This window comes from Chelonoidis abingdonii, chromosome 8, assembly GCF_003597395.2.
Source record: "Chelonoidis abingdonii isolate Lonesome George chromosome 8, CheloAbing_2.0, whole genome shotgun sequence".
In the NCBI taxonomy this organism is placed as follows: Eukaryota; Metazoa; Chordata; order Testudines; family Testudinidae; genus Chelonoidis; species Chelonoidis abingdonii.
The window spans coordinates 102,971,524-102,986,657 of NC_133776.1; the positions used below are offsets into that span (position 1 = coordinate 102,971,524).

Here is a 15,134-nt window from a genome sequence, read left to right on the forward strand (position 1 = left end):
GGGCGGGGGGGGGTAAAGGGGGACAGGCAGGAGCATCACTCACTGGGAGATACAGAGGAAGTGGGAAGAACCACAAGTTTCAATGTTGTAGTGCTGCCTGCCAAGGTCAATGAAAGGGAAGACACCTGTAGACAACCCAAAGTTGTTGGGGGTGGGGGGGGGGAGCCCACAAGACTCACCATTTTTTATTTTTTTTTTTAAAGCTGTGGCTCTGGGACATTCCAAAAGACCCTTCAAAAAACATTAGCAACAGCAGCAAACCTGAATAAAAGTACTGAAAAAGATCCACAGCATAATACTGATAAGGTGCTCTAGCCACTGCCAGAAAACTTATTAGTCTTTTTTCCAAAAAAATTCAAGTTGACAGGACAGTGCTCCTTTAACTTTGAGTTTTCTTAAATTGCGGCTTTCAAAACAATTAAAAGACAGGATAAGACTTTCTCCGTGAACTTGGAGCAACGGTATACATTACCTTTAAATATGATCCATAGTATTTTGTTACATAAGGACTATCACACTGACTTAAGACAGTTATCTCTTGCTGTATGTCCTCTATTTCATCTTCCGCTTCTTCAAGGTCTATGATTTTTATAGCAACCACTTGCTGTGTTCGATTATCAATTCCTTTAAAGACTTCACCAAATGAGCCTTTTCCAATGCGTTCTAATTTTGTGAACAGTTCTTCTGGGTCTGCTCTATAGTTCTATAAAAAAAAGAAAGGAAAGGAAAGATTGTAATCAAGTTGTTTTACTTATTGCCAAAGACTAATCCTCCTCATTCCTCAAAAAGCAGATCATCCACATTCCCCTCCATTAGCATTGGTAGTTATATGGTAATGCTATGCATTAATACATTGTTATCAGAAAATAAAGCTTAACTTCTGTTCACCTACTAGTTACAGTATAACTTGTGCATTAAAGGCCAGGGCCTAATCATCTGTTCCTATAAGCAATAGACAGGAAGGAGCCAGCCAGGCAGGAAAATTAACCTCTGAGTTTCCCCATAAAGTATCCCCTAAAGTGAAAGGAAGTGTTGGCACTATGTGAATTTCCAACTGTGTGTCATGCAACAGGCTGGGGGTAAAGTCTAGAAGTCCAGGGCAAGTAGAAGCGCTATCATCAATATCTGGGAAAACAAAAAGAGAACTGTCTTCAGGACAGTCTATCACTGCAATGAACTTAAACAAGATCATGCCAATATATGGAACAAAGACATCTGATGCAGGTGGGATGCACGGCCCAACTGTATGTGTCTCTAGCCTGATCAGACTACTCTCTACTAGCTTCAAAGGGAACCAGGAAACAAAATCATCATCTCCAGTCTCAGACAGCAGCAGAGTAGACTAGTGCTACCTTGAATGACCACATCTAGATTTCACACAAGGCAGACCACAGCACTGCAAAGTATACTTGTCTTTGAGATAGTTATTTAGTCTTAGTTCTGAGTCTTTAAACTGGGTGCAAGAGTAACATTTTATATTGCCCTTGAGAACAAAACTAAACATACAATGAAGTCACAGATAAACTAAAAAAACCCAAAAGTAGAAAGCCAGTACAATCACCAAAAACAGAACAAGAAGGATATCTTCAGAAAGTCCCAACAACATTTCATTAAGTCAGAATAAGACCACAGTCCAGACACTGGAACAGCCATGTTTTCTTGTCATTCAACCAAACCTGAAGCATTGGGAGCTTGTGGAAAAGTGACTGGAAACTTTTCTCTTAACCAGCCATGCAAAACTACAGTAGGGCTTCCAGAGACAGTGCTGCGGTGACCAACAACTGCGCTGTCTGTTGCTTCTCACATGCTGGAGGCCATTTGGGTGCTCCCATGCGTAGGTACGACAGTCCTACAGAAAGCATTTAGATGTGGTCATGAGGCAAAGCCTCTCTCTTTGGTGAACATAGAAATTGCCATAGTGGATCACACCCAAGGCCTGTCTATTATTATTTATTACCATGAAGCCTAGTAGCCCTAATCATGGACCAGGTCCCCACTGTGCTAGGAGCTGTTCAAACACAGAACAATGACAGATTGTAAACTCTTTGGAGCAGGAACTATAACATCTAGTCAAGCGTCCTGTCTCTGAAAGTGGCCAGCAACAGATGCTTCAGAGAAAGGTGCAAAACCTGCAGTAGGCAGATGTTGTATCATCTTGTCTCTCTACCTGGCTGCTCTTGCTGCAGGAGTTGGCTTTGAGACAGAAGATCTCTACTGTCTCACCCAGGTCAGGATTCACCTCATTGCTTCACCCGTATCTTTTCCACTCTCTTATTATTTCGTGGTTTTCTGTCCTTTGTGTCCAAGTTTAGGCTGCAAGTTCCACAGGGCCAGGACATCATCACTGTATCTGCCTGTACAATCCCATGTACTCATCTGTAGCTACATGGAATAGGAAGTCCTGTAGTCTGCCTCTTAAATTGGGTTAGTGGTGGAGGTTTGTCTACATGCGTATTTCTGTTAGAAATATGGGCTCTCATGCAGCTTTCACAAAGACTTCAGCTCCTTTAACGGGACTAAGAAATGCCGCATTTCTAAAACTCTGTACGGGACCTGTTACTAGGTTGCCACAAAGTATAAGTCAGTATTATCAGTGTCGCCAACTTAGGGAAAGGCTTTAAGTGGCACGTCAGGAATGCTATTTCAAGGACTGCCTTTCCCATGAGCCACAGTGAAAGTTGTTTGAATATTATTTTTGTTATAATCTTAACCTAAGTTAGATATTGTGAGGGAGGACGAAATCCAGGCTTTTGAGAAAGGACTATTTGGTGGATGAAAATGGGTTCAGTAGTTATTCTGAGACTTCAGGGAAGTCCTGTGCCTCATCACTGCCGCTGAAGAGGAATATAACCCGGTTTCCCTATTCTGATGTGAACTGTTCTTTGTCTCCCCCTGCTGGACATAATTAATGGTCTTATGATGGTAAAACACTGAGTGAACCATAATAACTAAGTCTATATTTCTTTTGAAAAGTACTTGATTAAATTTTTCCTTTTTGGTACTTTCAAGTAAATATAGTGACAGTCAGGACCAACTGATGGCATTCCAGTTGACTAACAGTTTTAACCCAGTGATTATCCGGTGCTTTTTTGTAGAGACCCACTTTGAGTGCACTATTGTAGTGTACCCCTGTCTGTCCAATTTCCTACAAACTGAGTCTGGTGACATGAGAAATGAACTACATTCCCGGGTGTTGTGTTTTGTTTTTTTGCTATAGCTTCCCACCCAATCCATCAAAAAATGTCTCCTTCCCTTAACTCTCTCCACCTGTTTTCCAGATTGCAGCAGCAGCAGCACCACCACAAAGGGAGGAGAGCTTCAGAAAGAAGTATGCCAACAGCAGGAGTTGGGAGCCTCCTTCGCCTGCTTAGCAGGAGGCAGAAACAGTAGTGGAAGGAACCCCCAAGCCACCTTCCACCCAGCCAGGAGGCAGATAGCTCCCGGTGAAGGTATTTCACTGTATGGCAAGCACTTCTACGTGCCATAATCCCTACCATCAGGGGTTTACCTGTGTACACAAGCAGCTTTGAGTCTAATGGATCAGATACCTTACGTGAAACAAGCTGGGGTGTCCAGCCAGTACCCAGCAAGCAGGTGTCAATGAGCAAAAACTACCTCAGATTCCAAGGATTAGGTGGTCATGAAGAATGAATTGCCTACTCGTGCTGGGAGTGGACACTCAAGGTCAAGGATGAGGCACAGTGGCAATACAGAATAGGAAAACTTGTATTATATTTAGTCTGTGGATAAAAAAAATGAATCAATTTTAACCTTGGACTACTGCATCCAAGCAGGCAGTCTTATTTCACTTGACTATCACAATGCAAATGTTCTCTATTTTATAATTAAAGTGCCATTCATATTTCTATTTCCAGTGGTTTATGTCTAAGATACAAAAGCTGTGCGTTTTGCTCAGGAATATCTGAAGTCTTTAGATTTCTGTGAAAGTCTCATCTAGTCACAAAACAGTGACACTCACTTGTTTTGTACTCTTGTAACTCCAAAATAGTCTCTGGCAGAGAATCAGTCTATAATGTAAATACTTTAGATATTTTGGAAGAAGAGAGTTGACACAGCAAGTTTTAGAATCTGAAAGAGAATGAAAATAGCCTGGGCCTCAGAGCAGTTAGCAGAAGTTTTATTTTGCCCATGAGAGACTGACAGATAGCAAATCCTTTACAGATGCAAAAGCCATTTTCCTAGCTCCACCAGCTGGAAGGAGACATCAACCAGTCTGGGCTGCCATACGAGAACACAGAATTCAAGCAGAACTCTGGTGCACAATATAATTACATACACATTTAAAAAATTCATCTGATGTCCTTTGGCCCAAGAGCTAGAGTTGGGTCCATATTAGGGAAGTTGCTGAAAGATTTCCACCAGTGCAACTTCAGGTTCATCTAAACAGACAGCAGACAAACTCCTTCTATAATGAGGCAATCTTCACAAGTCATTTCATCTCTGTGGCCTCCATTTCCCATCTCTAAAACAATGCTGACCCTCTTTTGTGATTCAGGGATGAAAAACTCTGTATAAATATTACCAACTCCTTATTTCACATTTGAGTCTTGTCTGGGCTGAGTCTGTCAGATAACCTCTGCCATCCATACCGGAGTTGCAATCACACACTAAGAGCCCCCGTCTTGCATTATGATCCACACAGGTGAAGCAATGAGGTGAATGGAGCTCTGTGAGGGGTGCAGCAGTGCAGGATCAGGGCCTCCCCCCTAAGGCCCCCACAGACCACAGTGCAGGATCAGGGCCTCCCCCCTAAGGCATTCAAATGGCAGAACCTGACAAAATGGAGACAGAGCTGGGTGTCACCTGGACGTTGGAGGCAATGCAATAGAATGTGTCTACTATCTCAGTGACCTGACAAACAAATAGCATGAGAGAATCAACACAGAAGCTTGATCACCTAATACTAAGAAGCTCTGTATCACAGACAAGTTTAACACCAGACTGAATGGGTCACAAACCCAAGACTTGATGTACAACTAAAGCTGCCTCACTACAAACCCTTGATAACTTTCTCTCTAAAAAGGAGATTCAAGAGAGTAAAGAGACTGAAGAGACGTTAAAGTCAAGAGATGGGTTCTTGAGTAGAGGATGATCACCATCCTCTTAAGCAATACTTACTCATTGCCCTCAGAGAGGGATAACAAAAATTCCCTTCAATATAAGGCTCAGCACCAGCCAAAGAAAAAAGAAGGGTCCAGCTTTCTGAAGCTCCCCAGACATTCGCTCTGGATCAAAGTATTCTTACGCATGAAGCAACTTAAATACTTCCACTAATGTTGAATACTTGGTTGTTACCAAGCAGAGACAACCTGGATTAAAAAGGCTAGTGACCATCTGGAACAGTTCAGCTGATGCACATTTTTGCATTTGCTACAGCTGAAGCGAAGAAGTCCTTCTTCCCCTTCGGTACAGCCATGGCATAGAACTTCAAAATTTCCTTATCAGAACCAGTCAGACTCAGCATGAGATTTCTTTCTACTGGCACTCCAGCTGCCTTCCCAGGCATTTGCATCAGATCACTTGCATATTATAGTGACCCATGAGGATGAAACATGGGAAGAGACTGCTTGAGAGAAGATTATAATATTGTTCTACCAGACCATTAATAGCATGCAGCTTATCTGCAAAACACTGGTCTTCCTCAGAGCCATCTGAAACCCAGACTTGTACCACAAGTAGTCAAGACTTCTACTTTCTGTCTCACAAAAGAGACCTGCCTAGCACCAATCATGCTAGAAAATCTGTTTGGCCTCAGAGATTGTGATCTACTGAATCACCAACACCATTTCCTGAAGTACCTTGGTTTTGCTTCCTCTTGTGGGTGGAGGAGGGGGAACTCCCATCAGTCTAGAACAGGCCAGCCTAGACCCTGCTATGCTCAGGAGATCAGACAAGGCAACAGCTGGAGATATCACAGCTCCAGGCCTCAGTGCTTGAAAGCACAGTATTCTGCTTCATTTGGTTACTGGAATTCCAGTATACTGCACTTCAGAGAACAGTTGCTTAATAAGTTTCCCTTCAGTGACAGTTCACAGAAGTGTAGTGTTGAAGAATCTCTAAAGGGAAGCAGTCCAAATGAATTAAAATAGGCTATCAGGTGCACAAGAGTTCAAAGAAGGGAGCTGTCTCCACCTACTAACAAGACAATTTGAAATGGACCTATGAACCATATCGTGACTAGATGAAGCTAGCAACCTTTCCCTATCAACTTGTTAAAAGCAAGAAAAGACTCTCAATAGAATTAAAACAAACAAACAAACAAACAAAAAACAGCTTCTAGTTTTGCAGTACATTTTTGGAAAAAGTCAAATGCCTCATGATGTAAAGTAAATGTGCCTCCATGCTGCAATCTTTTCTATTTACTTCTCCAAACCTTCTTTCCACGCCTAACAACTCCTGCTATTACACAATGTTCCAGATGTATGGCCATGCACACTATCACCTTCTTGACAAGCTCCAGAGGAACTCAAGCTCTTAAGCCTCTCCAAGCAACATAAACAGTTGTCAGTAAACAACTAACTGCTCTCCTGGTCAAAAGTCAATTGACATGAATATATTTATCAAGAAACACAAATGCAAACGATCTGGGCAATAGTTTTCCACAGCGTTAACCTCATTAATCCTAGATATTAAAGCAGTTCTTAAACTGATACTTTAAAAAACATTCTAAAATTCAGATTATTATGTGTCCTTTAAAACTCTAACAGCTACTGAAATGCAAGATTTAGAATCATTGACTATCAGGGGTTGGAAGGGACCTCAGGAGGTCATCTAGCCCAGCCCCCTGTTCAAAGCAGGACCAATCCCCAGACAGATTTTTACCCCGGTTCCCTAAATGGCCCCCTCAAGGATTGAACTCACAACCCTGGGTTTAGCAAGCCAATGCTCAAACCAGTGCGCTATCCTCCCTCCATCTATATTCATGGCATCTGAAATATTCCTTCTAAATTTCGGTCTGAATTAAATGTATTCATGCTAGATTATAAATGTAATATATTTGGAATACAGTTCTATAATCAAAATGTAATTACTCTTTCACAAGATGTTTCTAAACACCAAAAGTTAATTATCCCAATACTGTTAACCAGGAATGTATTTTGCATAAGCAATGTGTGTCAAAAAATCAGTTTCTAGTACTACTGGGACCAAAGAATAAAGCACAGGACATTTACCACAGTTTCAGTCCATGCCAATATAAATAGAACATGTATGACAGAAGGCAGAAGAGGAGGTATAATGTCTAAGAAACTGAACTTTAAAAAAAAAAAAAAAAAATTCTCTGGTTTCTACTTCTCTAAAACCCTGGAGATACAGGTTACAGGTTCTGGTTTTCTTTTTAAAAAGCAGCATTCCTCCTATTATGAAAAAAATCCAACAGTTTATTAAAATGCACAGTCTAACTTGCAAAGAAATATGATTGTGTGATAATTCCAGCTTGCCAAATTGTTCCCCCTTAGGAAGCAATCTGATAATCATGAAGCTCTGTTTCTTCTGGTTCTAGAAGGCTAAAAATTCTGATGGAATTTTCCAACTCTCAATCTTGCTCTCAAATCTTCCCCAGGATCGGGACACTATGGAATCTGGCAGAGTCACAGGCACAAAATGAAAGCCTGCTCTTATTACATGCCTTGTACTATTTCTCATCACATTTGGAGTAAGATGAGCATGAATGTGCATCTTTCATACAGAGAAAATACCATAAGAACCTAACTCATTGGAAGGGGTCAGAAACTGACAAATGGTTTGATCTATGTGCTTAGATCCATGTTGGTCATTGTGTTCCTTGCCACTGATCAGGGCAGAAGTAAACAAAATCCATAGGGATACTTTCCCCTAAGAAAGTATGCTTTCTATGCTTGAAAGGCTTTGCTGGTTTTGATATACCAAAATACTACGCAAGCAAAGTGCTTCTCATGTGGACAGGCTATACTAGCAAAACAATGCTGGCAAAAACACAATTTATTTGAGCCCTCCTCACCTTCACCCCCAAAGTAAGTTTGCAAAAGTGTAGTTTTGCCAGTATAACCACATGTACGCTAGAGTTTTTGCCTGTACAGTTGTCTCAAAATCAGACCTCATTACACCCTGACCAATATACACCTCTACGCCGATATAACGCGACCTGATATAAACACAAATTCGGATATAATGAGGTAAATCAGCGCTCTGAGGGGGCGGGGCTGCGCACTCCAGGGGATCAAAAGGAGTTAGATATAAGGCAGTTTCACCTATAACACAGTAAGATTTTTTGGCTCCCAAGGATAGCGTTGTATCACAGTAGAGGTGTAGCTACATTGGCAAAAAAGTCTGAAATGTACAACTGGCCTAAGGATGAGACTGAAGAGATCTTCAGCAGAGTTTTGGAGCTCTTTTCTTCATGAGAAGCTTCTCTTTAAGCTCCTTGCATTATGTTAGTATTGTTCACAGAAACTAGGTAGGTGATGCATATTTTTTTCTGAGATTTACTTTTCTGCCCATCAGTTCTTTGCGAAAGAATACCCCTCAGCTAGAATAAATGTTTCCTCTCTCTTCCACTAGTATTAATCAAATTTAGGCATACAGACCACTGATTAGTTCTTTGAATTTTGTAAACTTTTATGACTTTCCAGTGGAACCATCTACCCTTCCCCTTCCAAGAATGTTCATGTGCAGACTTGATAATGTTGCTATGAGCAAAGTAGAGATGAAATCCGAGTTCCTGTGTGCTGTGGCAGTGAAGTATGGGCTTGCTGGTGCTGGTTTGATATCTTCCAGCTCCTGTTCCATGTTAAGTCCCAAGATCACCCCTCCCATTCACTCCTACTGTACACATGTGGGAAAGACGGTCTCAGGAACCCACTTTGGAAGGGAAAGCAACTTGCTTTCAATTCTGCTTCCCTGAAGATATCATTTGAAAAGGTTCTTCCTCCAGGGGATAGGGGTCTTTGCTCCTTGGTACAAGTTTAGTGGAACTCCCTCTTAGGCTATAAAGAATTTTTACCCTATTGCAGCCTCAGAAGTCAAGTATGAGCCAGGCCACCTTTGTGATATGATGCATCACCATCCACGAGCTATAAATACTGCCTTCCAAATGTTCTACTCAGTTCCTGTGGCTGTCAAGTTAATTCCTTCCTACCTCAATCCACCTTAAAGTTGTGGATACGGGTTTACCACTAATGTTCTGCACAAAAAAAATCCATTTAGCAAAGCAGAATAAGGACAGTTCGTACAGGAGTGCAATCTAAAATACTTTTAAGAAGCAAGCAGCTGTTAAGTTGCCATAAAGCTTCCAGAATGGAAGGATTTCCAGTAAAGTATGTCAGCTATTGTCATTATTTGTATTACTGTAGCACTTAGGAGCGCTAGTCATGGCCCAGGACCCCATTGTGCTGTACAGACACACAACAAAGACAGTCCCCTGCCCCAAGGGGCTTACAGTCACTTTTACTACCTATCCAAAGTTCTCCCTTTCCTTCCAGAGAGCTCATAATGCTGTGCTGCATTTGTGATGACAAACTGAAGTCATAAGTAGAAGTATACACTGCAAAAAAATCTAGCAGGGTAATATGGCTTTGGGTATCGTGTAAACAAACAATGCTGGAAGTTGTTAAGTCTGCTCAAGTTTATAGGTTCCTCATTAACAGAAAAGCCTTTATTTCTAGACTTAAATTATTTAAGTCTACATCTCCATGTTGAGGATGTGTTTTCATACATTTTCAGAGTCAGTCACTTAAAACCTTTTTAAAAGCACGAAGCAGTTGTATGTAAATAATACCTCAAGCAATCCAGGAAGAACAAAATGAAAATGTAACTTCATACAATAATTCTGAACATTCCCAAGAACAGTATGAAAAAATTAAATGGTAAAGTTGATAAACGTTGGCCTTCAACTTCAGTAATGCGAGCTCAATCCTCAAATATGCAGAACACCGTCTACTCCTGTTCAAATTAACAGGAGTTGAAGGTGCCTAGCTACTTGCAGGATCTGACAGAATAGAAGCTAAATGCCTGCAGCCAGTGGCCCAGATCTTTGTATGTTACTGAGAAATCCAAAGAGCAACTCAAGGTGGAGAAGGGTGGGAAGCTGCGCAGACAAAGGTCACTTAAACCACCACTGCACTTCCCCAATCCTTCACCAATTATATGCAGGTCTAGTTCCCTAATGTGAGCTATAACAGTCCAAGAGACTGTTCTAACTTGCACCATACGCTAAAGCCAGCAATAGATGGATACAGCAGTAGGGAATGGCCAGGGTACAAGAAAGCTCCAGTCATGTCTGGTTTCTCCCAGTCATTTCCCCTTACACCAGAGTGTGCACAATCACACACAATTTATGCGGCATGACTCGGAGACAATCCAAAGGACTTCCCTATGCTGGGGCAGCTGGCCATGAGAGGATCTCCCCAGCTTTAGGGTTGCCCTGTGCTCACAGTGCAGAAAAAACATCTGCAGCACAGGCCAGGATCAGGCCCAAAATTCCAGTTCAGCTATGGCCAAGTACTGAGATACAAGGAGGTAAAGCCTTTACATATTAAATTAATTACCAAGCATGCTTGTATCATTTGAGATACAGTCTTAGATCACTGGTTGTATTAAATTTGGCAACATGTAAGCTACAGTCTTGCTTTTGCCTTTCCCAGTTCTCAATTTCCCTGTCTTTCAGGTATTTCTTTTCAGCCATGTTTTGTTGTTGTTTATGGAGGCAGAGTATTTTAACCAAGGGAAGTTCTTAAAATCTTAGCTGCACAACACATTCCAATGCAATGCCACAAAGCTTTATTTGCACAGAGAAATACTGACTGAAGGACCGTATCTGTTAAGACAGTGAACAGAATGAGCATAAGGTGGCTGGAGTTCATGTACTCCATCTCTTCCCCTGAAAAGAACTTCTGTAAGAGTGAGATTGTGAATAAGAGCAGGAAAGAGTCTGCCAACAGCACTACCCCGGAAAAGTGTCCTAGTGTAGATGCAGCTTATTCTGGCAAAAGAATTATTTTGCCAGTACAGTGCATACCAGTTCCCTCAATGAAATAAACTATTCTGGCTAAATGACTGCCAATACAACTTCAGCTACACTTGGGCTTTTGCCAGCATAGCTATGACAGTCGGGGCTGTGAATCTTTTTTCACATTCCAAACAGACATAGGTATGCCGGAAAAACTTAAGTGTAGACCAGGTCCTAATTTTCTCCAAAGCCTTGACTGGCTAATCTTCCAACCTCTCTGCTTCCCTTCTTCCAGCAACTTCCCAATATACAGTAAAAGCTATTTTATCTGGCACTTCACCAACTGGAAAGCTCTATAAACCAGCATTTCAGATCTTCATTGAAGTTTATAGCCCGGTTAGCGCGAGGCTGGCAGCAGGTTGGTGCGCGGGAGAGGGTGTGGGGTGCCAGATCCAGGGGGTGCTCACTGTGGGCAGCTCCTCATCTCAGCTGCTTCTAGGCAGAGGCGCAACAGGCGACTCTGTGTGCTACCTCCACCCACAAGCACTGCCCCCACAGTTCCCATTGGCCGTGGTTCTCAGCCAATGGGAGCTGTGGAGCTAGCATTCGAGGTGGGGTGGGGGCAGTGCGCAGGGCCGCCTAGCCGCACCTCCGCCTAGGAGCAGCCAGTACAGCCTGCCACCTGAGGTGAACGCCCCCCTGGATCCTGCGCCCCCTCCCACATCTCCACCCGCTGCCCTGAGCTCCCTCCCACACCCAAACTCCCTCCCAGAGCCCACGCTCTACATCCCTTCCTGTGCCATAACCCCCAGCCCAGCACCCCCTCCCGCACCCAAACTCCCTCCTTCTTAGTTAACTGGCATTTTTCACTTACTGGCACTCCACTCCAACACCAGATAAAACAGATTTTACTGTACTGTGTTCCTGCTCTTAAAAAGAAGCTGGATGTGGGATATCAGCTACCCTATTTTAAGATATATATTTAAGAAAAGAGGAAGGATATAAATTTTATAAAACATGGGTTAACTACTCAAACCACCCTGTCCACACACAGGCAATAGGGAGAAAGCTAGATTTCTGCTCAGAACAATGTTTAATTAAGTATGCAATACAGTCCGTATGGCTGCCTTGCAGATCTTCCGAAGCTGAACAATCTTGAAACTAACTGCTGTCACTGACACGTCACAGAATGGCCTTCCCCCCCAGAAGGCTTTCAAGTCAATATCACCAAAGACTAGCAAACAGAAATGCAAGAAAACAACGATTCCAAAATGTCTCAGATACAGGCTGATTAATAAAACCAAAAGCTGGATGCATCTTCCAAGCCTTATTAAAACTGGGTATCATAGACTCTCACACGATTCCTTCTGAGAGCAGTGTCCAAATACCATCTTGTTCACTCTGTTGACTTGACAATACTTCCCACACCCCACCCAGAGAAGCGAGTACATTTTCTGGATTTTTAGATGTCTCCTGGGTTTGATTTGAAACAGAAATCTCCTCCTAATGTAAGTGTGGTCAGCTACCAGAGCTTGTAGTTCACCTACACTGAGACATTACTCAAAAACAAGGCTTCAAAGATTTTATAAAATGCTGCCAGAGGTGCAAAAAGTTTTGCCAATTTGGTTAGAGAACTAAATTGCCCATGTGTCTATATTTGTGACACGCCTAGTACAACAGAGCTTCAGTACAAATTGGGAACTTTGGCTGCTGCTATAAGAAGTCACTATGATATTTCTTTGTGGCTGCCTAATAGATAGTTCCAGATACAGCAAGCCACTGATAAAACCAATAACTAGAAACAAAAAGCAATCTGATCCCTTTCATTACTGACAGTCAAAGCTGAATGTTCAGTACCGTGGTAGTAATCTATTATCTGTATCTTATAGCAAGAATGGGAAGGATGGTCTGTGGCTAAAGCACACCATGAGATTCGTAGCAGCATCAGGGTTAGAATCCACACTTCTTAGGCGACCACAGTGAGCATATCTACATGGGGATAAAAGCCCCCACAGCATGACCACCCGGGTCAGCTGACTTGGGTTCTGATGCAGGGTTAAAAATTGCTGTGTAGACATTATCTTTAGTTTTTTTATCCCCATGTAGACATGGCCAGTGTTTTGTGCCTCAGTTACTTGTCTAAAGTGGAGAGAATGCCCATGCTACAGGGTCATTGGTAGGTTTAGTTTATTAATGTTTAAAACATCCTGTGCACCTCATATCTAGAGCACTTTTTAAGTATTGTAAAACAGAAATTAAACTATGTCTCAGAGATTAACTACCTGCATTGAAGTTATGACAGCTGGCCTGAACTGAAGATTGATTTAAGATTTACCAAATCACTACAGTCCATTTTAAGCACCTAGGTGACCCTGAAAATACCCGCAACAACTCCTGAGCCCCAACTGAGCATATCCACCCCTTTGAATAAAGGTTAAAAATGATGAGACCAGTATCAAAATGAACATTCATGTAAAGGATTTCCCCCACTCTAAAATGAAAGAAAACAGCAATTTTCAGGTCTAAAAGAGAATCAGGTTGAGTAGAGATAGAAAAAAAACTGATAGAACCATTCTTCACAGTAGAACTGTACTAAATCTTACTCAGATCTGTTCCTTACATATATATTTAGTCAGACTTTTTAAAGATGCTCTAAGGTGTTTTTACTGCTTTTTACTTCTCTTTGCACAACACAGCTAACATACCTAAGAGACATGGGGCTTGGCTACACTTGCAAGTTGCAGCGCTGGTGAGGGGGTTACAGCGCTGCAACTTACTTGGTGTCCACACTTACAAAGCTCGCCAGCCGCCAGAGCCGCGCAAACGCCCTGCGGGCAGCGCTGCTGTACCCTGGGCTGGCTACGTGTAGCGAATCCAGCGCTGGTGACAGCGCCTGCTGCATCAGGTGTGGACACTCACCAAGCGCTGAGTTATTGGCCTCCAGGGTATTAAGAGTAGCCCAGAATCCTGTCACAACAAAACAGAAGGTACTCCCCGAGAGCTACCAGACACAGCTGCTCTTTGCTCCAGCGAGCGAGCCGAGCCGAGGCTTTGGAATGTCACAGCGTTTGCTGAGGAGACCAAACAGCACGGGCGGGGGAGGGAAGTCCCTCGGAGAAGCTGCTTATCTGGTCTGAAGCCTTTACATTTAAGAGTATTGAGAGAGGGGTGGGGGAGAATGGCCAGAATTTGCAAGGCAGGACTCACAGTGTCTGCTCCAAAAATCCACTCTCTCTGTCTCCCGACGCGTCCTGTCACACTCCACCCCACCCCCTCTTTTGAAAAGCACATTGCAGCCACTTGAACGCTGATAGCTGCCCACAATGCACCACTCCCAACAGGCTGCAAATGCGGCTACACTGCAGCGCTGGTAGCTGTGAGTGTGGCCACAGCACTGCAGCCCGCTGTCTGCCGACACAGCTGTAACCACGACTGTAACTCGCACGCGGGCGACTTCCAAGTGTAGCCATACCCTGAGTTGCAATTAACTACAGCTGTGCAAATACACTGTGCAATTGGATTGCACAGATATCACTGAATGCATAATATGAAGGCAATGGATCATACAGGTACAAATCTAAGATTCCTCTCCTGCATCATGACCAGTAAAGAACCCATCCTGATTCATAGAACCAGGGTGAAAACTACAAATTTTTCTTGTGAACAATACACATTTGACATTAAAGTCACATTTAAGGCTATAACTGCCATTAACAAGGATGAGTAGATATTTTGGTTGTAAGTAACAAGCATCCTTCTATTATAAATTAAACTGACCCTTCATAATATTAAGTTGTTCTACTTAGGAGCAGCAGAAAAGGTAAGAACAAAGCCTCTCTGAAGAAAACACAAGGGCTTTACTGTTGTCTATTTGAAGCACTCCAGAGAACACACTCAAATTGACAATGTGTAAGCACAGGGAAAGAACCACCCATTAGGTACACAGTACTTAGAACACTGGTCCAAAGACAGCAAGCTGGAGGCAGTGAAAAAGCAGGAAAGAGAGTAAAGCTGCCCTTCCTCCCCCCATTCCCCAACTAGCTTCCAGACACACCAGGCATCCTCCTCATTAAGGACACCACACAGGTCAGGAGCTCCCCCAATTCCGTTTGTTTCTGTATGCATTATGATACACCCTTTAAGTACATGTTTCCACAGGACCATTGCTTTAATGCTTTCCAAGGGCCAC

The 15,134-nt window shown here is 42.7% G+C and overlaps 1 protein-coding gene and 1 long non-coding RNA gene across 2 annotated transcripts in view; both read right to left on the reverse strand.

The window, feature by feature from the left end:
• The window catches only part of STK26 (serine/threonine kinase 26), a 23,984-nt gene extending 23,428 nt beyond the window's left edge, over positions 1-556 (reverse strand). The window contains exon 1 of the mRNA XM_032776436.2: positions 473-556. The gene's annotated coding sequence lies outside the window, so the exon portion shown is untranslated. The remainder of the gene's footprint in view (positions 1-472) is intronic.
• A 60-nt stretch (positions 557-616) lies between these two features.
• Positions 617-6,245, reverse strand: LOC142047214 (uncharacterized). Its single transcript, XR_012656423.1, has 3 exons — positions 4,544-6,245; positions 3,616-3,740; positions 617-703 (listed from the first exon to the last, which is right to left on the reverse strand). It is a non-coding gene; the product is annotated as an uncharacterized LOC142047214 (long non-coding RNA).
• Positions 6,246-15,134: the final 8,889 nt, after the last annotated feature.